Below are 25,710 nucleotides of genomic sequence, written 5' to 3'. Positions count from 1 at the left end.
ACTATGAGTATTGCAGAACCAGAATTTTTTGCTGATCTTTCATTTCTTTAGCTCAAAATAAAATCGTTCACTGGAGGAACTGTAAATAGAATGTTCGAGGCAATATTTCAAACTTTATCTTCCTTTCAAAGTACTCAATGATCTATTTTTTTTACTTAAGTCACATCAGAGTTTCTCCTATCCTACCTCAACTTTCACATATTTTATCTCACTTTTTAAGAAACCAAAACTGCCATATTGAGTCAAAATAAGGCTAGGCTATCATTCACAATTTTGAGGAAAAATAAAATTTCTGTTGCCAGACATTTGTATGTAACAGAAAAATTTCACAAACCTTTCCTGTACTTTTCAGAGAAACAGCATTGCACTTTTTATAGTGGTTGTGGAGCAAAATACCATGCACTTTTTATCAGTTGTGGAAGTCCAGGGTTTAAACTCCATAGAAGATAGCAAAGAAAATACTTACACAACCACCAGAATTAGAATTCCACACCCTTCTACCCATTTTATCCTGTATTGGAGTTGCCAAGGGAAAGACAGCACAATCACTGGATGAAACAACAATTTACTCACATAGTGAATAGACAGACCAAGACCAGTTACAACAGTGAGCAATGGTACCTTAATGTGCCCTACTCTTGCAGCCAAGCCAGGTAATGGTTTCCATGCACCTCTCCCTCACTGCAATAGAAGTCTTAAATAGCATTGACACACACACCCCATAGAGTCTAAAATACTGAAAAGTGGGTATGCATGTGCCTGAGGGCCATCAACATACACGTTTACAGAAAACAAAACAAAAACAATGAGTCTGCTGCAGAACGATATCCCCATATAGTGATAAACTCACCACAGGCTATGTGGGCTCTCCATCTCTCAGTAAAGAAATGTTCCAGGCCCAAGGCCCGTTCTTATGTGCACAGACAGGGGTCCAAAGACTGCACTCATGAGACTGTTTTTCCAACAGTGAAGAACATCATCATCTTGGAAAAAAAGTTTCTAATTATTTTCTACATGTTTATGAAGTATTACTTGACCAGATGATTGATGCATTCGAGGTCTAGCTCAATTTGTTGTTTTAAAACCCTGAGTTTCTTGGCTCATATGAATTGGCATAGTTGCATCTTCCAAAGGTTCAATTTCTCCTGAGATTTTATGACTCGAAATGCTCTCTAACTTAGAGTGACACACCTCACTCCTATTATAAATGTCATTGCCTGCAAACTAAACTGAATCAAATGTGGGAAAGTGACATCTCTCACCCCATTCTATTTGGGTAAGCGACATGCTTGTATGTCATTTACTTCCAATTATCTCTTTTCTTTCCTCCATTAGTTATGCTATAGCAGATGGCATCCTACCAGTGTGACTATTTGCTATTGGCAAATCCTACATTCCCTTCTGATGACCAGATGTGTCTTTGGGCTTCAGTTTGCAGTGGTCTGCATGTTATTATTCCTTTTCTTTATATATTGACTAGGTTAAGAGGTCAAAATGCAAAATTAGCAAGACCACTTTCCCTGTTATTTTATTGGGGGAGGGGAGATCACATTACTCTATAATGTGGAAAACACATTATAGAGTAAATATTCATTTAGCTGAGAATTTGTTGAATTGAATATACGTTAGCTGAGAATTTGTTGAATTGAATATACGTCAGCAAATTTTTTGATGTTTCATTCTATCATTTTCTCTTGTGTCATGAAACTTGCATACCAACCTAAAAAACAAAGCTTGTCTTATTTTGCCAAAGAAAAGCATAAAATGTGAGAATTAAAATAGAAAACCCACATTACTCAAAACAATTATAAAATTTCCAGTAGAATTTACCAAATATGGACAAAATTATGAAAAAGTCTTATATAAAGTAGCTGCTTAGTTGTACGCACAAATTTTTCTCATGAAAAATTTTAGAAAGGTAAAAGTATATATATTAGGCAGAAGAATTGGCCTTGTCTCTTCAATAGTGACTTACATTTTTAAAAATCAAGAAGGGATCATGATAATTTAAAGGGATTTATCAAATATAAAGAGCAGGAGCAACAGACCCCTGGACTGGAAAGTACTTTATACAGCTCACTCAAGGTTCTTGTTTATGACTTTAGGTAAATGAATAAAAGATGTTTTGTGAATTGGAGAATGTGAGTTCCAAAGATAGCCCTTGTGAACAATAAGAGTAATAACAATAGTTTACATGTTCCTATGAAATTATTATATAGGAAAAAAAGGATGATTTGGGCGAGGCAGGGTGAATCACTCAAAAGATGTCCCTGAACAGGTAAGAGGGATCTGTGCATTGTGGAGGGCTTAGTGTTAGGAGAATACAGAAATCATCTACTCCCTAAGAGCAGGATGGAAGACGGAGGGATGCACTCTATGGAAAGACATTCGTAGATGTGGGGGAAGTGCACGGAAGTTTTTTTCTGACTTACTTTTTCAGTGAAAGATAAAGTATAGCAATCTGAAGACATGGATAGGAAATATAAGACTGAATGTTGGAAGGGATCGTAGCAGTTATTTAGAAGCGCAGCAGAGTGAACAGATAAGGAAATGTGATAGGACTCCTGGGCAGTACTAAGGCTTGAATTGAGGATAATGATCCTGAATTGAAAATGCCTGTCATAGTTGAATGGTTCTTTAATGACCACATTCAAAATGTGATGATTCATAATTTAGGTAAAAAAAGAATGCAGAGTTATAATAGGAAGACTCATGCTCAAAACTAAGACCTTTGTCTTACCTCAAAGTAGTGGTTCTTAACGGTCCATAGACATGCTTTAATTAAAACATTTAAATATCAATACATTGTTTTCAATATTTCTTACTTCAACTGTATTTTTCAATTAATGACCATCTACCATTAAGAATTTTCTTGAAAACAACTTCAGGAAAATTCAACATGAATGAATAATTAGGGTAGAAAGTAAAACAAATATGGACAAATGATTTCATTTTTGACCTGCATCTTCTCTGTTTAAAGGCCTCTATTTTAAGGCTTATGGTGCCTTAGTGTCTTAGATGTGAGTGACTATATGCCCTGGGAATCCCTCTGTGACCAGGGTATAGTAAAGTCACAGAGGAACAAGTGCAAGTAGAAACCTGAAGGTCAGAAATGGCAGACAGATTATAGACATTTTATTCTAGAATATATGAGAACCAGAAAAGTCCAATGGTCAGCCAAGGGAGATATGTGAGTGCCCAAGACAGACATAACTATTTGCAATTTTGCCCAGATATAATACATATGATGCAGACTTGTTACCCAAAGACTAAGTATAGCACCTGAGAAATCACTTTGGCAAATGGGAGCTTCAGGTGTCTAGAATCTCTTCTAGCAAGGGAAAATTACATATAACCAAAAGTTGGTACAAGATTTAGATAGATAAAACCTACAATTGTATTGACCCAGCAAGTACAACAGAGCTTCCAGTTTTATATTAGCTTACAGGATTCTCCCAGGGTTCCTTGGGACAGTAGAAAAGAGATCAGATGTCTCTTCAAAATTTGATTTTAGAAACCATAATTTTAACCATCTCCTAAATTCAATGAATAATCATAAAGGTGAAGAATAAACAAATGGATAAATGGATTGGCTGAGTTTGATGGCATTTTTATGAATATTAAGGCCTACTGTCAGGGTACATACATATGGAGTTTGGATAGGCATTGGCAACAATGTTGCTTCTTACCTACTTTAAATCATAAGTACCAAAACAAGAAGACAGTTTAACTTCCCAGTCTACATCAAAAGCTCTGTAAAGAATATTGTAATTTCGAAAGAATAAAATATCTCAGGAAGAAAGGCAGAATAAGGGGCATGTATTCCCACCCCTAAGGGACCCTCAACATCCAATTAAACTATCTTTTCCTAGGATGATAAAGATATAAAACAAAGGAACACTGTCTGCTCTATATAATTTACAATCAAATGTTAACAAATGCTCAATAGCCAGAAAACTTTTCCAGATAAAATATGAGCACAATATAATGCCATATGGCAAATGTACTTTACTGCACAGATGGCTCATAGAAACTTAATGAAGATGGTTTGGAGATTTACTATACACACATAAGTTAGGATCTTTAAAAGGAGACAAGAGAGGAAGCTAAAAAAATCACATGACTAAAATAAGTGTAGAAGAATGTGCTATCACAAAGGAGATGAGATAAGATCTGAACAGGGAGAAAAGTATAATAATCTGAAAACATTCTATTCTAAAATAATGGCAAACCATATTATCATGACTTAAGGTAAAGAATATTAAGAGCATTAAAATGGATGGGAGAAAATGAAGATTAATGAGAAAGTAATCAGTTCTCATTATCTAATTAATAAATTGCTACAACATTATGTGATAATAATAGTTTAAGGGTAATGCCAAATTATTTCAATATTATCGGCTATATCATTTAAATATGTGATAGGAATTTTACTGTTGTAAAGACCATCATCTTTTAACTGATTGCCTTAGAAATGAAGACATACATTCTATTTAAGCTGATAAAGCAGTACATGATGTTTCCAACCAAGATCACAGGTAATGTCCTTAATGCTTAGTGAGATAACTGGGTACATAAGATCTTATTTCAGGATCTCTTATAAAATAACTTTATAGTTCTTTTTAATCCATTGAAAATGATAGGATACATTCCATCTGCTTTGGCGTGGATATCACTTTAAAACGTGCTAAATATGTATTCAGTCATTCGTTTTGATAATTATAATGCTCTGTTTGACAAAGAAGAAAATTGAAATCATCTCATTATGTAGTTGTCCATAAAACCAAATATTTAATGATCCTGAACTTTGCAGAAAATGCTTATGTATAAATGCAATATTCTAGAAAAAGCAGTCTTGAAATTCATTTGGAAAAATAAGAGACCCAGAATAGCCAGAACAATCCCTTAGCAAGAAAAGTGAAGCAGGACACATCACAATACCAGAACTTAAACTATCCTACAGAGTCATAGTAACAAAAATGGCATGTTTAGGCACCAAAACAGAATGTATACTAATGTTACAGAATAGAAGACACAGAGACAAATGTTACACCACCTGCAATTCCCCTCAGTGCTTGACAAGGATTCCACTGAGTAAAAAAGATGTTTGCAAAGTCTCATCTCATTGGGAATTTGGGTTGCGGGCTTTCCTTCCTTGCTTGCTTAATATGTGTAGGTTTACTATTAATGTTTTATGTGTTTTCCCTGAAAATAGGGCTTTTAACAGAACCAGGGTTAGAACATAAAAATCAGACTTCTTATGGAACAGTGATTTCAGATTTACTCATTTGCTATGAAACTCTGAGTAACCAAGATTGCTGTGAGAAAATACAAAAACAGATTCTAGCTGCCGATCCCCTGTTGACTACTCTCAGATGACCTGAAACACGTAGGCAAATAATTCCAACTCCATCAGGAAGGAATAACAGGAACAGAAGAAATAAAGGGTTCCTCAATGTTAAGTTCACACACTATAAGATGATATCATATATTTGTTAGCTTAAAATGTCTAGCATTTATTAACTACAGCTGTAGTCACACGACTGACGTTCATTCAACCCTACTGAACTTGCTTTAACCTTTATGATCAGTTAAATATTAATATGTCTTATTGTTTAGTTATAGGTTATCACAAGTAAACAATTACTAGAATAATCAGAATACTTCCTTGTCTAGTCTAGTAATGATCATACAAAATATTTTTTGTTTTTCTCCTTGTGATCTTTTCCTGTTCTGAAAAAACATGTGTAACTGCCTACCTTTTAATGTATAAAAAGCTGGCTGGGAAAAATAAAATTTAGAACTTACCATCCAATCCTTGAGTTTGTGTTGCTTTGTTCTCCACCTCGCCGACGCCTGTGACCACTACGACCCCTGCTAGGGCTGGACCCCAGCAGACAACACACATACAGTTATCTAATACTAGATAAAGGCACCAAAAAAATACATTGGAGAAGAGATAGCTTCTTCAACAAATGGTGCTGAGAAAACTGGAAATTCATATGTAGGAAAATGAAATTAAACCCCTACTTCACCAGAGTAGTAAGTATCACATGCCTATAATCACAGCAGCTCAGGAGGCTGAGTCAGGAGGATCACAAGTTTAAAGTCAGCCTCAGCAACTCAGTGAGGCCCTAAGCAACTCAGCAAGACCTGTCTTTAAATAAAATACAAAAAGAAAGTTGGGGATGTGCCTCAGTAGTTAAGTGCCCTGGGTTCAATCCCTGGCACAAAACAAAACAAAAACAATAACAACAAAAAATCCTATCTCTCACCTTGCAGAAAATTCAACTCAAAGTGGATTAAGGACTTAGGCATTAGACCAGAGATCCTGCACCTAACAGAAGAAGAAGTAGTCAGAAATCTTACAGCATGGGAGAAAAATCTTTGCCACCTGCACCTCAGATACAGCATTAATCTCCAGGATATATAAGGAACTCAAAAAACTTGACAACAACAACAAAGATAACCAAATCAATAAACAGGCTAAGGAACTGAACAGACACTTCACAGAAGAATAGAGTTGGTCCATAAATATATGAAAAAATGTTCAACATCTTCAGCTGTTAGAGAAATAAAGATTAAAACTACCCTGATATTTCATCTCACTCTAGTCAGAATGGCAATTATCAAGAATGCAAGCAATAGTAAGTGTTGGCGAGGATGTGGTGGAAAACGTACACTCATACATTGCTGGTGGGAATGCAAACTGGTGCAAACAACTCTGGAAAGCATTATGAACATTCCTCAGAAAAATTGGAATGAAATCAACATTTGACCCAGCTACCCAACTCCTCAGTTTCCCAGAAAGGACTTAAAATCAGCATACTACAGTGATGCAACCACATCAATGTTTAGAGCAGCTCAATTCACAATAGCCGAACTATGGAATCAACCTAGGCGCCCTTCGACAGATGAATGGATGAAGAAAGTATGGTATATGTACTAATGAAATATTACTCAGCCTTAAAGAAGAAAGAAATTATGACTTTTGCCAGTAAATGATTGGAACTGAAGAATATCATGCTAATTGAAATAAATCAATTCTAAACAATCAAAGGCTAAATGTTTTCTCTGATGTGTGGATGCTAACTCGCAATAAGGATAGGGGGTAGGGAAGAATAGAAGTACTTTGGATTGGACAAAGGGGAATTTAGGGAAGCAGGGAATGGGAATAGGAAAGAGTAGAATGAATCAGACATTTTACCCTATGTGCACATATGATTATACAACCGATATAATTGTATATCCTGTACAACCAGAAGAATGAGAAATTATATTTCATATATATAACATGTCAAAATACCTTCTACTATCACATAAGAAAATAAAAATAAATAAATAAAAAAGTGCAATATTTTGTTGTTTCAAACGGATGAAAATTTTTTGTGGAAATACACATTCATAAGAACTGAATAAGTGAGTGTGTTAAAGGAATAACAGTTCACTTCCTTGACTCCTACTCACCTACTTAATCATTTCCACTTCTGATAGCCATATGGTTGCTATTAACCATGTATATATGACACACACACACACACACACACACACACACACACACACACTTTGGAGAAATTTTCTATTCACTCCCAAAGTATACGGTGTGTACACACTCTCAGCTAAATAAATGTATAGATATATAATTCTAAATTGAAGTATTTTATCAAATTCTATGGTTTAACCACAATTGGCTTAACCATTTTTGTGTATAGGGATTTAAATATCTATAGTTTTTCACTATTATATATAATGCTGCCATGATCATCTCCATATATGTATCTTTGAATTATTGTATGGCTCTATCTGTAAAGTGTTAAAATGGAATTTCTTCGTAAAATATTAGGTCCTTATAAGCATATACTGTGCCAAAGTTTCTACCAAATGACTAAATCTTATCATTTTCCTGAACTAATAGTTCTCTCTTGTCCACATTCAATTAACATTGGCTTTACTTTGATACCAGTTTTGGAGATCAGGAACAGGTCCTTGTTCCCCTGGTGTTGAAGATTGAACACCTGAGAAACATTGAGGCAAGCGTAGAAAGCAAGTTTTCTTTAAAACAGACAGCAGACTTCTCTGAAGAGAAGGGGGCCAGAGCTGGGAATCTGCCAGATGGGTGTGTCTTGCTCTTTTATAGACCCCAGAACCACCCCCTTTAATCTCTGTGTATGTGCCTAAGGGCAGGAAAGAACAGAAACGGGATGGGTAATCATTAGCAACTCACTGTCTTTTTTCTTTGATAACTAGCACTCATCCTCTTGACCCCCATCATTTATTATCTACCCTGACTGCCAGACCTTTGACCCCTGCCTCAGTTTGTTGAGGAATGTGACACATTTTGTCCCCTCAGACCAGGCGGGGCTGCAGGCAGATTGCTTTTTGGCAAAGAAAGCATGTGGGGAGTCAGTACAGTGGGCTCATTTTATATTATTCTCTTAAACTTATGTTCCCACTATCCTCATTTATCTGTCCCCTTCCATTGGGACATCATGGTAATGTTAATGTATAAATCTAAAATGCTTAAAATATTTCAATAACTTTCTATGTATTAGCTTTCTGTTTTAGTCAGCTGTTTCACCACTGTGACCAAAAGACCTGATGAGAACAGTTTTAGAGGAAGGAAAGTGTATTTGGCACTCAGTGTTTTAAAGCTCTCAGTCTGTACACAGTTGATTCCCTTACTCTGGGCTCAAGGTGAGGTAGAGCATCATGATGGAAGGGTGTGGAGAAGGAAAACAGCTCAGGACAAATTACCAAATCGAGAAAGCAGAGAGAGTGCTCCACAAAATATACACCCCAAAGGCTGGCCCGCAGTGACGTACCTCTCCCAGTCACACCACACAGTTAATCCATATCAGTGGGTTAATCCACTGATTAGGTTACACACTCATTATTTAGTCTTTTCACCTCTGAACCTTCCTGCATTATCTCACACGTGAGTTTTAGGGAGATATATCATATCTAAACCATATATTATACAACAGAAATTTATTTTCTCACAATTCTAGAGGCTGGAAATGCAAAATTTCCAAGAGATCTTTGATAATTTTGTAACTTTTCATAAACAAACCTGTTTGTAAAATGTGGGATCACCCTTAAGACTTAATTTAACCTTAGTTACCTCCTTAAAGGCCTGTCCCCAATTACTGCCACATTAGGGGTTAGGGATTTTGTGCAAGAATTTGAGATGTGATTTAGTCCATAACTTATGCCTATTCTTCATACTCTAGCAGTAAGGATTTACAAACTTCCCTCTCTCATCTCTACGTGCCTTTTCCTTACTTAGACCTTTCCAGGTGCTTCTTTCTTCATGATTCCTTTCAGTTCATCCTTCAAACCTCACATGAAATGCAGCTCCCCAGAGTAGTTTTGTCAATTTATTCTAAGTAGGTACTTCTCTTTTTTTTTTTCATTGTCTGTTCTTTTAAATTAATTCAGTTATTTTTATGTAGGAATCATTCTACTTTGTTTTTCTAAATTCCATTATGTACTATTTATGCCATATCTAATTTCCACCAACTTTAAAGACCTAGAGCAATGCAAGTTTATCTGACAAATTTAGAAATCAGAATTCAAAATGAGTCCTTTGAGCCTAAATTTAAGGCATCTTTATCTTCTTAAAGAGAATCTGTTTCCTTGTTTTATCAGTTTCTGAAGAACACCTCATTCATTGGCCCATGGCTTCCTCCTCCACCTTCAAATTTCATCACAAGAAATGAGCTGTTTTTTTCTCAAACTCTGATCCATCTACCTCCTTCATATAAGGACTCTTATGATTACATCAAACCTACCTAGATAATCCAGGATGATACCTCCAACTCAAAATAATTAACTTATTCACATTTGCAGTGTCCCTTTTATCATGGAAATTAGCATATTCATAGGTTCCAGGGATTAAGACATGAATATTTTTGGGGAGTCATTATTCATACCATTCTAGATATGAATTTCCTATACAGATCTGGTTCATGATTATACCTCCTGTACAATTTTGTGGAACAAGTGATTGAATATATTAATTTTTGGCACATTGGATTATACACATTTTTGATCATATGAATAATGAAAATAAGATATGAATATTTATCTACATTAGTCTTACTCTAATGAGAAAAGAGAGATTTTTTTTTCACTTTTCCCTATATAGGCACTGTAGTTTTTATTTCTGTGAGATGGTGTTCAAATTCTTTGCTTTAATATCCTTGAGCTCACTGCAATTTTTAGTTATTTTTAATAGCTTTTTCTATATTAAGAAAATGTGTCCTTTTTATCCTCTTACTTTTCACAAAATTTTATAGTGGGGTAGTGTCATTTTCCCAGAATAGTAACCCAGAGCTGTTTCTGACTGCTAAACTTTAATTATCTAAGAGGTTCAGAAGTGTCATGATTCTTCATTCCTCAGAATTGTGCTGTGAGCTCCAGTCCCCAAGAATCCCATCAAGTAGCACATATGTGTTCATGGTTTGAAGTTGGACAGAAGTATTATTCGTGGTTCAATTAAGACCAGCAATTCCACTTTTGCTGTAGTAGTTTATAGCTAGATCCTGTGAAGAGAGGTTTTAGTAATAAGATTTCCTTCTGTGGGCTAACCACCCCACAGTCATTCAATCTATATTCATGATTTTTTTCTCCAAATCATCACTACTGCTCAAAGTTAGCTTTCCCTACTTAAATTCACCCTACTAAATACCCATACTTGGAATTACTTTAACAAGCAATTTGTACAATAGAAAGTTATAATCATAAATTATTTCGTTGAATTCTGTCCCATAGAATTAAGTCTTTCTATAGGACTCTATTCACTCATGTATGAATTCATTCATTCAACAAATATTACTTGGGTGTCTGTCATGAACACCGTGTCACTCATACTGTGAAGGCTGAATAATTATAAGGTCAATGAATGAATGAATAAGTATCAGTTTATTGTTGCTGAGCATCTAGCAATGATAAACAATGAATCTTAGGCAGATGGTAATTTAATAAGGAAAGAAGAAAAATATTAAAATACTTAAAACTATATAGTTAATATTTTATATATTTGACAATTAAATACAAATTATTTAGATAGAATTACTATAAAAACTACTAGGAAAAACACAGTGTGCTGACAGCATTTAAAATGTGGGCCTGACAATCGTGGAGTGAAGAAAACTCTCCTTAAGGAAGTGCCATTTTACTTATATTTTCCTATTGAGACTTATTTGTACATCTTTTTGGGCTACATTATGATAATTCCATATGAGTACATAACATGTGGTAAACAAGAATCATATACACGTGTAACTTTTCACGTGATCATTGATTTTACGTTCAGGAATTTCATACTTCTTTCTAGTCATTTAGAAATATAGATTGAAATAAACATGAGAGTACGAATATATTTTTGGTATAATTATTTCATCTTCCTTAAATATATATACCCAGTAGTAGAATGGCTGAATTATGTGGTAGTTTTATTTTATTTTCCTTGAAAAATACAACAATTTTAATGCCTATGACTAAAAAGCAAAATAATAATTTGGTAATTGGAAAGACATATTAATCTCAGAAAGTACGCAAAAATAATCTTCACAGTGCTCCTCTCTTACATCACTGTTGAATTAGTGTTTTTTTAATTATTTATTTATTTTTTTTAATTTATTTTTATTTTAAACAAATGGGATACATCTTGTTTCTCTATACATGAAGTATACGCATATCATTTGTGTAATCATACATTTACATACGGCAATGGTGTTTTATTTATTCTGTTATTTTTTCCTTCCCCCCTCACACCCCTCATTTCCCTCTATATAGTCCCTCCTTCCTCTATTCTTACCTCCCTCACACCCCCCATTAAGCGTCATCATTCACTTACCATCGAGATCATTCATTCTTTGGTTTTTTGAGATTGGCTTATCTCACTTAGCATGATATTCTCCAATTATATCCATTTGCCTGCAAATGCCATAATTTGATTCTTCTTTAGGGCTGAGTAATATTCCATTGCATATATATATACCACAGTTTCTTTATCCATTCATCAATTGAAGGGCATCTAGTATGGTTCCACAATCTGGCTATTGTGAATTGAGCAGCTATGAACATTAATGTGGTTGCATCACTATAGTATGCTGATTTTAAGTCCTTTGGGTATAGGCCAAGGAGTGGGATAGCTGGATCAACTGGTGGTTCCATTCCAAGTCTTCTAAGGAATCTCCACACTGCTTTTCAGAGTGGCTGCACTAATTTGCAACCCCACCAGCAAGGTATGAGTGTACCTTTTCCCCCATATCCATGCCAACACCTATTGTTGCTTGTATTCTTGACAATCGCCATTCTAATTGGGGTGACATGGAATCTTAGGGTAGTTTTGATTTGCATTTCTCTTATTACTAGAGATGTTGAACATTTTCTCATATATCTGTTGATTGCTTGTAAATCCTCTGTGAAGTATCTGTTCATTTCCTTAGCCCATTTGTTGATTGGGTTATTTGTATTCTTGGTATAGAGTTTTTTGAGTTCTTTATAGATTCGGGAAATTAGTGCTCTATCTGAAGTATGAGTGGAAGAGATTTTCTCCCACTCTGTAGGTTCTCACTTCATATTTCTGATAGTTTCCTTTGCTGAGAGAAAGCTTTTTAGTTTGAATCTATCCCGGTTATTGATTCTTGCTTTTATTTCTTGTGCTGTGGGAATCCTGTTAAGGAATTCTGATCCTAAGCCAACATGTTGAAGATTTGGACCTACTTTTTCTTCTATAAGATGCAGGGTCTCTGGTCTGATTCCGAGGTCCCTGATCCATTTTGAGTTGAGTTTTGTGCAGGGTGAGAGATAGGGTTTTAGTTTCATTTTGCTGCATATGGATTTCCAGTTTTCCCAGCACCATTTATTGAAGAGGCTATCTTTTCTCCATTGTATATTTTTGGCCCCTTTGTCTAGTATGAGAAAATTGTATTTATTTGGGTTTGTGTCTTGTGTCCGTGTCCTCTATTCTGTACCATTGATCAATCTGTCTATTTGGGTATCAGGCTGTTTTCATTACTACTGCTTTGTAGTATAGTTGAAGTTCTGGTATTGTGATACCCCCTGCTTCACTCTTCCTGCTAAGGATTGCTTTAGCTTTTTTAGGTTTCTTATTCTTCCAGATGAATTTCATGATTGCTTGCTCTATTTCTGAAAGGTACATCATTGGAATTTTAACTGGAATTGCATTGAATCTGTATAGCACTTTTGGTAGTATGGCCATTTTGGCAATCTTAATTCTGCCTATCCAAGAACATGGGAGATCTTTCCATCTTCTAAGGTTTTCTTTAATTTCTCTCTTTAGTGTTCTGTAGTCCTCATTGTAGAGGTCTTTCACCTCTTTTGTTAGGTTGGTTCCAAAGTATTTTATTTTTTTCGAAGCTCTTGTGAATGGGGTAGTTTTCCTAATTTTTCTTTCCAAAGATTCATCACTTATGTATAAAAATGCATTAGATTTATGTGCATTGATCTTATATCCTACTACTTTACTGAATTCACTTATGAGTTCTAAAAGTTTTCTGGTGGAATTTCATGGTTCCTCTAAATATATAATCATGTCATCAGTAAACAGGGATAGCTTGAGTTCTTCTTTTCCTATTCATTTGCCTTTAATTTCTTTGGTCTATCTAATTGCTCTGGCTAGAGTTTCAAGGACGATGTTGAATAGAAGTGGTGAAAGAGGGCATCCCTGCCTTGTTCCATTTTTTAGGGGGAATGCTTTCAGTTCTTCACCATTTAGAATGATATTGGCCATGGGCTTAACATAGATGGCCTTTGCAATGTTAAAGAATGTTCCCACTATCCCTATTTTTTCTAGTGTTTTGAGCATGAAGAGATGGTGGATTTTATTAAATGCTTTTTCTGTATCTATCAAAATAATCATGTGATTCTTGACTTTAAGTCTGTTGATATGGTGAATTACATTTATTGATTTCTGGATGTTGAACCAAACTTGCATTCCTGGGATAAAATCCACTCGATTGTGGAGCTCTATCTTTTTAGTTTATTTTTGTATGCAATTTGCTAAAATTTTGTTGAGAATTTTTACTTGGATGTTCATTAAAAATGTTTGTCTAAAATTTTCTTTCCTCGATGTGTCTCTGTCTGGTTTAGGTATCAGGGTGATATTGGTTCCATAGAATGAGTTTGGAAGGGTTCCCTCCTCTTCTGTTTTATGGAATACTTTGAGGAGTATTGGAATGAGCTCTTCTTTAAAGGTTTTGTAGAACTCGGCTGAGAACCCATCTGGTCCCGGACTTTTCTTTGTTGGTAGGCTTTTGATGACTTCTTATATTTCATTTTTTGAAATTGATCAATTTAAATTTTGTATGTCCTCCTGATTCAGTTTAGGTAATCCATATGTCTCTAGAAAGCTGTTGATATCTTCAAGATTTTCTATATTGTTGGAGTAGAGATTTTTAAAATAGCTTCTAAATATGTTTTGTGTTTCAATCATGTCTGTTGTGATATTTCCTTGTTCATTCCGAATTTTAGTAATTTGAGTTTTCTCTCTCCTTTTCTTTCTTAGTGTGGCTAAGGGTTTATCAATTTTATTTATTTTTTTCAAATAACCAAGTATTTATTTTGTCAATTTTTTCCATTGTTTGTTTCAACTTTATTGATTTCAGCTCTGATTTTAACTATTTCCTGTCTTCCACTACCTTTGGTGTTGCTCTGTTCTTTTTCTAGGGCTTTGAGCTGTAGTGTTAGGTCATTTATTTGTTGATTTTTTCTTCTTTTGTTGAATGCGCTCCATGAAGTAAATTTTCCTCTAAGAACTGCTTTCATAATGTCGCAGAGATTTTGATATGATGTGTCTTTGTTCTCATTTACCTCTGAGAATTTTTTTATTTCCCCCCTGATGTCGTCTGTTGTCCATTCATCATTCAATAGCATATTATTTAATCTCCAGGTGTTGGTGTAGTTTCTGCTTTTTATTCTGTCATTTATTTCTAATTTTAATCCATTATGATCTGATAGAATACAAGGTAGTATCTCTATCTTCTTGTATTTGCTAACAGTAGTTTTGTGACATAATATATGGTCTCTTTTAGAGAATGATCCACGTGCTACTGAAGAAAGTGTATTCGTTCTTTGTTGCATGGTATATTCTATAAATGTCCATTAAGTCTAAATTATTGTGTTACTGTGATCTATGGTTTCTTGTTCAATTTTTGTTTGGACGATCTGTCCAGTGGTAAGAGAGGTGTGTTAAAGTCACCTAGTATTATTGTGTTGTGGTCTATTTGATCCCTGGAATTGAGAAGAATTTGTTTGATGTACATGGATGAACCAATGTTCGGGGCATAGATGTTTATGATTGTTATGTCTTGCTGATTTATGCTTCCCTTAAGCAGTATGAAATGTTCTTCTTTATCTATTCTGACTAACTTGCTTGAAGTCCACATTATCTGATATGAAGATGGATACTCCAGCTTTTTTGCTGTGTCCATGTGCTTGGTGTTTTTTCCCATCTTTTCACCTTTAGTCTGTGGGTATCTCTTTCTATGAGTCTCTTGCAGGCAGCATATTTTTGGATCTTTCTTTTTAATCCAATCTGCCAGTCTGTGTCTTTTGATTGATGAGTTCAGACCATTAACATTCAGGGTTATTATTGAGATATGATTTGTATTCCTGGTCATTTGGTTCATTTATTTTATTTTATTTATTTATTTATTTATTTGACACGACTTGGTTCCTCCTTTATTTGGCTATTCCTTTAGGTTAGCTCCTCCCTTTGCTGATTTACTTCGTTGTTTTTCATCTCTTCCTCATGGAATATTTTGCTGAGAATGTTCTGTAATGCTGGCTTTCTTTTTGTAAATTCTTTTAGCTTTTGTTTATCATGGAAGGATCTTATTTTGTCATCAAATCTGAAGGTAAGTTTTGCTGGGTATAAGATTCTTGGTTGGCATCAGTTTTCTTTCAGAGCTTGAAAATCTCCTGATATCTATTGGTTTCACCCTGAATGTAATTTGATTCTTTTGTCTCGCAGTCTTTAAAATTCTGTCTTTGTTTTGTATGTTAGGTATTTTCATTATAATGTGCCTTGGTGTGGGTCTGTTGTAATTTTGTATATTTGGAGTCCTGTAAGCCTCTCGTACTTGATTTTACATTTCATTCTTCAGATTTGGGAAATTATCTGATATTATTTCATTGAATAGATTGTTCATTCCTTTGGTTTGTTTCTCTGTGCCTTCCTGAATCCCAATAATTCTTAAATTTGGCCTTTTCACGAAATCTCATAATTCTTGTAGATTCTGTTCATGATTTCTTACCTTCTTCTCTGTTTGGTCAACTTTGGTTTCAAGATTAAATATTTTGTCTTCAATATCTGAGGTTCTGTCTTCCAGGTGTTCTATCCTATTGGTTATGCTTTCTATGGAGTTTTTAATTTAGTTTATTGTTTCCTTCATTTCAAGCATTTCTGTTTTTTTTTTTTTTTTTCAGTATCTCTAACTATTGAAATGATCATTTGCTTCCAGCATTTGCTCTTTTAACTGTTGATTGGTGTGATTATTCGAAGTCTGCATTTGCTCTTTCAACTCCTTGTTTGCTTCTCGGATCACTTTAATTATGTACATTCTGAACTCGCTTTCTGACATTACTTCTGCCATGCTGTCATTGGATTTTATTGATGTAGCATCTAGGTTTGCTTGGGACATTTTCTTCCCTTGTTTTCTCATATTGGTCAGGTATCTACCCCTCTAGTAGTGAAACTCTGAGATATTGCAGATTTCCTCTATTGACTTATAGTGTTCCTGTAGATTTCCAATAACTCACTACCTAGACTTCAGTAGCCTGAAGTCTTGGAGGAACCTGAGAATTCAGTGCTCCACAAGGAAGCTGCCCCTTTAGGGGTGGTAGCCTTCAGGTGGGGTATATTCCCTGCTAGTGGGCAGAAACCTCTCCACTTGTTGACCGATGGTTAGTCAAAAGGGGGACTAGACTGCAGGCCGGGGCATGGCTGGTCTGGGCCTGTGTCTCTGTTTCTACCTGGTGGGAAAGCCTCGTCATCCTGGGCTGGTCAGCCCTCCTCTGTGACATTCCCTGGGGTCTGGAACTACCGCATGGTCCTGGGACCTTCACTCTGCTCCAAAGCCTCTCGCTGAGAGGCCCTTCCTCTTCAATGCTCCTGGTTGTCCAGGTTCACAGCTCCAGCAGGAAGTCTTGCTGGGCAACTCTACTTTACAAAGTTCCCTGCGTTCTGGGACTACCACCCCGTTTGGATAGCCTGGCCCAAAGGGAGAGACTCACCAGGTGACTCTGAGCTGGTCTAGTCTCTCAATACCTCCTTTTCTTGACTCCTGAGTCCTGGAGAGACATGAAATGCAGTCACCCTGTAGTCCCACCATCTTGAAAAACCCCATGTGGTAGTTTTAGTTTTTTGAGAAATCTCCACGCTGTTTTACATAATGGATATACAAATCCTTGTTTCTCAGAATTCTTATCAGTATTTTTCATTTTTAATATTTTTGATGATAGCCATTCCAACTGGGGTGAAATGATATCCAATTTTGGTCTTATTTACATTTTGTTGACAATTAGTGAGACTGAGCATTTTTTCTATAAATCGTAACTATTTGTATGACTCGTTTAAGAAATATCTATTCAAATCTTTAGCCCATTTTTAATATGCTTATTCTTATTTTATTTGATGTTGAGTTTTTTGAGTATCATATTTTATAGATATTAGTTCCTTGTTGTATGAGTAAGTAGAAAATATTTTCTTCCTCTCTCTGGGTTGTCACTTATCTTTATTCATTATTTCCTTTGCTGTGTAGAAGCTTCTTAGTTTGATATAATTCTGAAGCAGGCCAGAGACCCCCCACTCAAAAGACCCTTCTCATAATTAAGCATCTCTTCTTTTCAGATCAGCTGGATGTCTGCAGAGGTTATTATGGTTGGTAGTTTCCTCTTTCTTATAAATGCCATGTTTGCACACAAAAGGTATGATAGACTTAGTCTGCAAGCTTGTTGTACAAAAAGATATTATCTCTGTTTTCTTGGCAAAAAGTTGTGAAACCTGTGACTGATCTAGAGAATGGAACAGAAAGTCCTTGTCATTTGAACCTCCAAGCCTCTCCCCCCGACACACTGTGTATAAAGTTCAAAGAATTTCTGGACTCATTGTCAAGAGAAGAATGTTTTAGGCCAACAAATTGCCTTTCTGGACAATAAGCCTGCTTCCTGGAAATTCTTCTAGTGTCCAGTCTCTTCTGTCCTATTTCAATCCCACTTGTCTATTTTTAGTTTTTTGCCTATCCTTTTGGGAGTTCTACATAAAAAGTCATTGCATACAAGAATGTTTTAACATGAGTGCTTCTCCCAGGCTTTCCTGTAGTCATTTCACAGTTTTAGATTTTATATTTAGGTCTTTGATCCATTTTGAGTTGATTTTTGTGTAGTGAGAGAACAGGATCTATATGCCTTATTCTGTGCCTGTATATCCAACTTTGCCCACACCATTTAACAAAGAGACCATGCTTTCTCCACTGATCCATTTACATTAAAGGTTATTGTTGATAGATGTCAATTTCCTCCTGTCATTTTGAAAATTGTTTTGCATTTGTTTTGTATAGTCTTATTTCCTGTCCTCCTGTCTTATTATTTGTTTTTGTATTTGGTAGTTTTCTTTCATCTTAAGGTTTCTCTTTCTCTTTCATGGATCTATTGTTATAGTGAGTTTTGTATAATCATGTGTTTTTACAATTGTGGTTACCATCCTTTTGCTTCCAGTGTACGACTCCCATAAACATTTGTTGTACAGCTGGTGTGATGGTAATGAACTCCCTCAGTCCCTACTTATTTGAGAAAGATATTATTTCTTTTTCATTTATGATGGATAGTTTTGCTGGATGTTTTATTCTTGCATGGCCACTTTTTCTTTTAGGATTTTGAAGATATGATCCTATTTCCTTCGGACCTTCTGAGAAATCTGAGAAATCTGCTATCTATACAATGGACATATATTTTATGTGATTTACCACTATTCTCTTGCTGTTTTTTTGAATTCTCTGTCTTGTACTTACTTTTGACTTTTTGACTATAGTACACGTTGGTGAAGTACTTTTGACATTTAGATTATATTACACGTTGGTGAAGTACTTTTGACATTTAGACTATAATACACATTGGTGAATTTTTTTTTTTTTGAAGATGAATCAAGTTGGGAGTTCTTTTAACTTCTTCTATCTTGATGCCCATATCTCTTAAATTGGGGAATTTTTCATCTATTCATGAAATTGTTGTTGTTTTTTTTTTTCTTATATTGAAATTACTAAAATGTGAATATTTGTTTGATTTATTTGTTCAATGGTATCCCATGATTCTTGTAGGATTTTTTCACTCTTTTCAATTCTTCTTTTCCTTCTCCTTTTTCTTCACTGGGGTGGGGTGGGGGGGTGGGTGTCTGATTAGATTAATTAAAAAGATCTGTCTTCGAGTTTAGAAATTCCTTTATTACACCTGTTCTGGTCTGTTGTGAAAGCCATAATTTATATATTTTATTCCATTTGTTGAACTTTTTATTTTCAACATTCTGATTCATTCCTTTAAATGATTAGTATCTCATTGGTTAATTTCTCAAATATACCCTCAATTGTTTTCCCTTGTTTCTTTGTATTGTTTATGTGTATTATCTTGTATCTCACCCAGTTTCCTAAGAATCATTATTTTGAATTATTTTTCAGAAATTTCACAGATTTCCTTCAAATTGAAATTTATTTCTGGGAATTGATTTCTTCTGAAGGTGTCATGTTTCCTGTTTGTTCTATTCTTGTGTTGCTGTCTACATGTTTCATGTAAAACTCACCTCTTCCAATGTTTTGGAGTAACTTTTATAGGAAAAGATTTTTTTTTTTTTTTCATTTAGATGGGATTCAGGATTTCAGTTTGGTAAGTGCTTTGGTTTGGGTTGTAGGTGAACCCCAAAGTATAGCCTGTGGGTGAATTCTTCAGTTTTGATGAATGTCAGCACAGTCAATGAGTACCTCAGTAGAATAGACTGCAGTGGATCATGAAGGTAATGCTACAAATTTTCAATGAAAGGAGGCTTCCAAAATAAAAGTAAAGACTAGGCATACAGCTCAGTGGCAAAGTATCTCTAAATTCAATCTCCAGTACTGTCCAAAAAATTATATATATATATATATATGCATGTATATTATATGTGTGTATAATATATGCCTATATACACATATATACACACATATACATATTTGTATATATCCACACACATATATATATATGTTTATATATATATCATATATGTGTGTATATGGATCACATATATACACATAGTTTTTTTTGTTACCCTGATTTTTCATTGTGGCAGAGGCACTAGCAGAGCACCTGTATTCGGCTTTCTGGAATCCTTTTCTTTCAATTTTTAAAGGTTATATTTTGAGTGAGAAGCATAATATATTTATAATAAAATACTTCTGAAATCTATGACCTTTATATTGTGTTTGTTGAGACTATTCTAAATCCTCATCTTCTCTTCCATATTTTTCATCTTTACCTTTATTTGTTCTATCAGGTGTATTCTTTTTAATTTATAAAGCACATTTAAAATGGAAACACATTTTCCCCCCAAAGGAATAGCCAATTTTTGTAGTACAATTTTTTAAAAATTTTCCTTTGAACATAGCATCATCTTTAATTTAAGAAGGATCTGGGTGGTAGGTAAGCCCTAAACAAAACAAGTCAGAAAACAAACAAAACCAGCTTAATACTATTTTTTAAATCACAATTTTTTCTTCACTTTTAAATGTTTTTTTATACTATGAAACCACATATGTAGTCATGTATTATTTATATAGATTTCTAATATTTTAATACAGTCTATCTGATTTTAGTTTCAATACTCACTTCTGAGAAATTCAAACCTTTTCTTCTTTATAATTACTAAAAGTTTCAATGTTTTCAGAAGTAAATTTTACCAATCCACCTAAGAAATATTTGAGTTTATTATAATCCTTGTCTGGTGAAAGGTATAGAACTTCATACATGTCATTTTGCTGATTTAGATATTCTTTCTTATATCAATTCAATTATGTTAATTTGAAGTAAATTAAACATCATCCAATTTAGCTAGGAACAGTGGTACATGTCTGTAATCCCAGCAAATCAGGAGGCTGAGGCAGGAGAATTCAAGCTCAAAGCCAGCCTCAGAAATTTAGTGGAGCCCTAAGCAACTTAGAGAGACCCTGTCTCAAAATCAAAATATAAATAGGGTTGGGGATCTGACTCAGTGGTTAAGCACTCCCCAGGGTTCAATATCTATAATTTCTGACTTTTCTAAGTATCTGTTGACTTTTAATTAGTTATTTTATTTGAGTATTCTCCTTTTGATGTTGATTAGCAGTTAGAGGTTTATCCTTCATAATATCATGCTAGTTTGGGGGTTCCTTTACTACCAATGAAAAAAATTTTGAATTTATCTATTGTATTTTTTCAATTTTCTAACTTATTAATTTATAGTTTAATATTTTTGCTACTTGCTATTTTCTTTCATTTTTCTCTTCCAATTAAAAATGATTGCAAAATATTGATTTTTAATATGTGCTAAGTCTATGGATTTTTTTTCTCAGCATATATCTTTAGCTAAATCTCTTAGGTTTGGGTACATCAATATTTGTTACATTTGTTTTTCTGAGATTTTGTTAGCTTTTAAATAAAACATGCTGAATTGAAGGTGTAGAATGTTTTGTATGCTTTTGTATATATTGAAATTTAGTAGACAGACTTTTTTTTAAAGAACCCTGTAGAGCAATAGTGATCAAATCATTTTGCTTTACACTCTCAAAATTTAAAGATCTCCCATGTTCTTGGATAGGCAGAATTAAGACTGTCAAAATGGTCATTCTACCAAAGGCACTATACAGATTCAATGCAATTCCAATTAAAATCCCAATGACATTCCTCATAGAAATAGATAAAGTAATCATGAACTTCATCTGGAAGAACAAGAGACCCCAAATAGCAAAAACAATCCTGAATAGAAAAAGTGAAACAGGAGGTATCACAATACCAGACATTAAACTATACAACAGAGCAATAGTAACAAAAAACAACATGGTATTGGCACCAAAACAGACAGGCAGACCAATGGTACAGAATAGAAGACACAGAGACAAAAACACATAAACACAGTCATCTCATACTAGACAAAGGGGCCAAAAACATACAATGGAGAAAAGATAGCCTGTTCAACAGATGGTGCTGGCAAACATATGCAGTAAAATGAAATTAAACCTCTCTCACCCTGCACAAAACTCAACTCAAAATGGATCAAAGATATAGGAGTTAGATCAGAGACCCTACACCTAATAGAAGACAAAGTAGGCCCGAATCTTCATCATGTTGGCATAGGATCAGATTTCCTCAACAAGACTCCCAAAGCACAAGAAATCAAAGCAAGAATCAATAAATGGGATGGACTCAAACTGAAAAGCTTTTTCTCAGCAAAGGATACAATCAAGAATGTGAAGAGTGAGCCTACAGAGTGGGAGAAAATCTTTTCCACACGCACTTCAGATAGAGCATGTGTCTCCAAAATTTATAAAGAACTTACAAAATTTTACAACAAAAATTGAAAGAATCCAATCAATAAATGGTCCAAGGAACTGGACAGACACTTTACAGAAGAAGACCCAAAGGCAATTAATAAATATATGAAAAAGTGTTCAACATCTCTAGTAATAAAAGCAATGCAAATTAAAACAATTCTAAAATTTCATCTTACTCCAAATTAGAATGGCTTTCATCAATAACACAAACAATAATAGATGTTGTCATGGATGTGGGGAAAAAGGCACACTTGTACATTGCTGGTAGAATTACAAATTGGTGCAGCCATTCTGGAAAGCAGTGTGGAGAATCCTCAAAAAACTTGGAATGGACCCACCTTTTGACCCAGTTATCCTACTCCTCGGTTTATACCCAAAGGACCTAAAATTAGTAGTTTACAGTAACACAGTCACATCAATGTTTATAGCAGCTCAGTTCACAATAGCTAGATTGTGGAACCAACCTATATGCCCTTCAACAGATGAATGGATAAAGAAACTGTGGTATATATACACAATGGAATACTATTCAGCCATAAAGAAGAATAATATTATGGCATTTGCATATCAATGGATAGAATTGGAGAATATCATGCTAAGTGAAATAAGCCAAGTCCAAAAAACCAAAGGCCAAATGTATTCCCTGATAAGTGGAGAATGATATATAATGGGGGGTGGGGGTGGAGAATAAGAGAATAATGGGGGAACTTTAGAATATGTAGAAGGAAATGAGAGGGAGGAGGGTATGAAAAATGGTGGAATGAGACAGACATCATTACCCTATGTACATGTATGATTACATGAATGGTATGAATCTACATTGTGTACAACCATAGAAATGAAATTATGTACTCCATTTGTGTACAATGAATCAAAATGCATCAGTCTGTAAAAAATTAAAAGCTTAATAAAAATAATAAAATAAAAAAAAATTTATTGAGGGCCCTAAAGAACCTTGGATTATGTCATTTATTATACTTAAATGTACCTACTAAAACTAACAATGTTTTATAAAAATTTAACTAATTATTCATTTCAAAACAATAGGTGTATTACATGTTGGTATGAACAATATTTTTATTAAAATAATTGTATTTTTCTGAACAAAAAATAGTAACATTGCTTTTCATTCTTGAAAATATATAATTTCCAGCTTAACATGAATGTACTCTCCTTCATCGATCTCTTTAATACCACATACCACATATTCTTTAGAAAACTTCCACAGAAAACAAAAGGTAAAAGAACAAATGTAAAGAACAAATATTATCTTAGTGATGTGGTAGAATGAGTTTGACCTTATGAGCCAAGTGAAAGTTTGCAAATATCCCTAAGTAATCCAGACCACAGTCTGAGGACTATGTCCACAGTAGATATTTTAAATCATATTTTGACACTTTATGGCTTGTGGCTGTGGCCACCATGTGTTTTCTTCCTGTAGTTGAATTTTTTTCTTGTCTAACTAAAATGCTTATAAGGTTCTATTTTGTACTTGAATTTTAATAACTTCACTATAATTTGCTTTACTTTTTCTTAATGAGTTTATCATTTAAAAGACTCTGCCATTTCAGGTTACAATCAAAAATCATCTTTATTCAAGAAAAATATTCTTTAATCTTTAAATATTATTCGTATTCCATTTGTATTTTTTAAAGTAACAATGATGTGAATGTCGGAATTTTGTCTTTCACAGTTATTCTTATTTATTTCTATCGTGTCTATTTATCTTTTAAATTTGCTTTGTGATATTCTTTCCCTTGAGTCTTTCACCATATTTGATTGTATATGCAATTTGATGTTGGTAATGATTTTAACATAATCTCCAATGTCTTTGGAGCTCTGCTTTCTGTTCACATTTTTTCATTCTGTTATTGCATTAAGTCTTCTCTGAACCATGTGTTTTTTTCAAAAATTTTAAAAATATAGAGTCTATATTTTTTAAATGTCTTTGCACAGGGTAATTTCCTTATGTTTTCCCCAATGGCCTTTGATTTGTTTATTTCCTCTTTTTATTTTATTTATTATTTTTGTTAGAATACAGGAATTGATATCATATTGAATCCCTTAAGTTTAATACTTGTACAAACAGAAGCAGTTTTATATAGTCTGATCTGGAAAATGGAACAAAGTCAGCTTCAATTTAAATGTGATATTATGGAGCATTTTATCCCCAGAGCTATCTTATCTACCTTAGGGAGGATTCGGTACTATTTCTTAGGTAACACCACATGATGACACCACACGACCCAAGCAGGAGGGCATTACACCTGTCATGGGCTGATAAGGGCTTCTAAAAATATGTCTGAAGCCTGATCACTGGAATCTGCAAATGTTACCTTATGTGGAAAAAGGAACTTTGCAGATATAATCCAAGATACTCGGATGACATTTTCCTTAATTTTGTGTGTGGATACTAACAGCCTTCGCATGTCCTTATAAGATGGAGGCCAAGGAAGATTTTATACACAGACACACACACACACACACACACACACACACACACACACACAATAAAAATGAAAGCAGAGACTGAATTTGTACAGTTCGTGTCAGGGGAAGCTGGCAACCAGCAGAAACTGCAAAAACCAAAGAATAAATTCACTCCTAAATCCTATACATGGAGTGGGACCCAGTCAACTCCTTGATTTCTGATAACTGACTTTTAGAACTGTGAGAGAATATATTTCTATTGCCCTAAACCATACTTACTATGGTACTTTCCTACAGAAATCATAGGAACACACACAGAACACTACCTCAAAATGACTTTCGATGATTCAATATGCATATTTCTCTGGCAATGACTTGCAAGCTGATTGCAAGTTGTAATATATTTCTATTGCTGTAACCAAACACCTGAGCAAAAACAACTTAATAAAGAAAAGATTTACTTCAACTCACAGTTTCAGAGGATTAGGACCAGTCATCTGGCTCTATTGTTTCTAGGCCTGGGATGAAGCTGAATATCATGGCCAAAGGGTCTGGCAAACACAATTGATACCTCATCCTCATAGCAGCTGGAAGCTCGGAAAGAGAGAGGGGTTGGGGACAAGATAAACCCTTTAAATTATCTTCCCAATGATGTACTTTCTCCAAGTAGGTCCTGTCTCCTAATAGCATGCCATATGGG

Source organism: Sciurus vulgaris (assembly GCF_902686455.1).
Source record: "Sciurus vulgaris genome assembly, chromosome: 5".
Lineage (NCBI taxonomy): Eukaryota > Metazoa > Chordata > Mammalia > Rodentia > Sciuridae > Sciurus > Sciurus vulgaris.
This window is presented reverse-complemented; position numbering follows the sequence as displayed.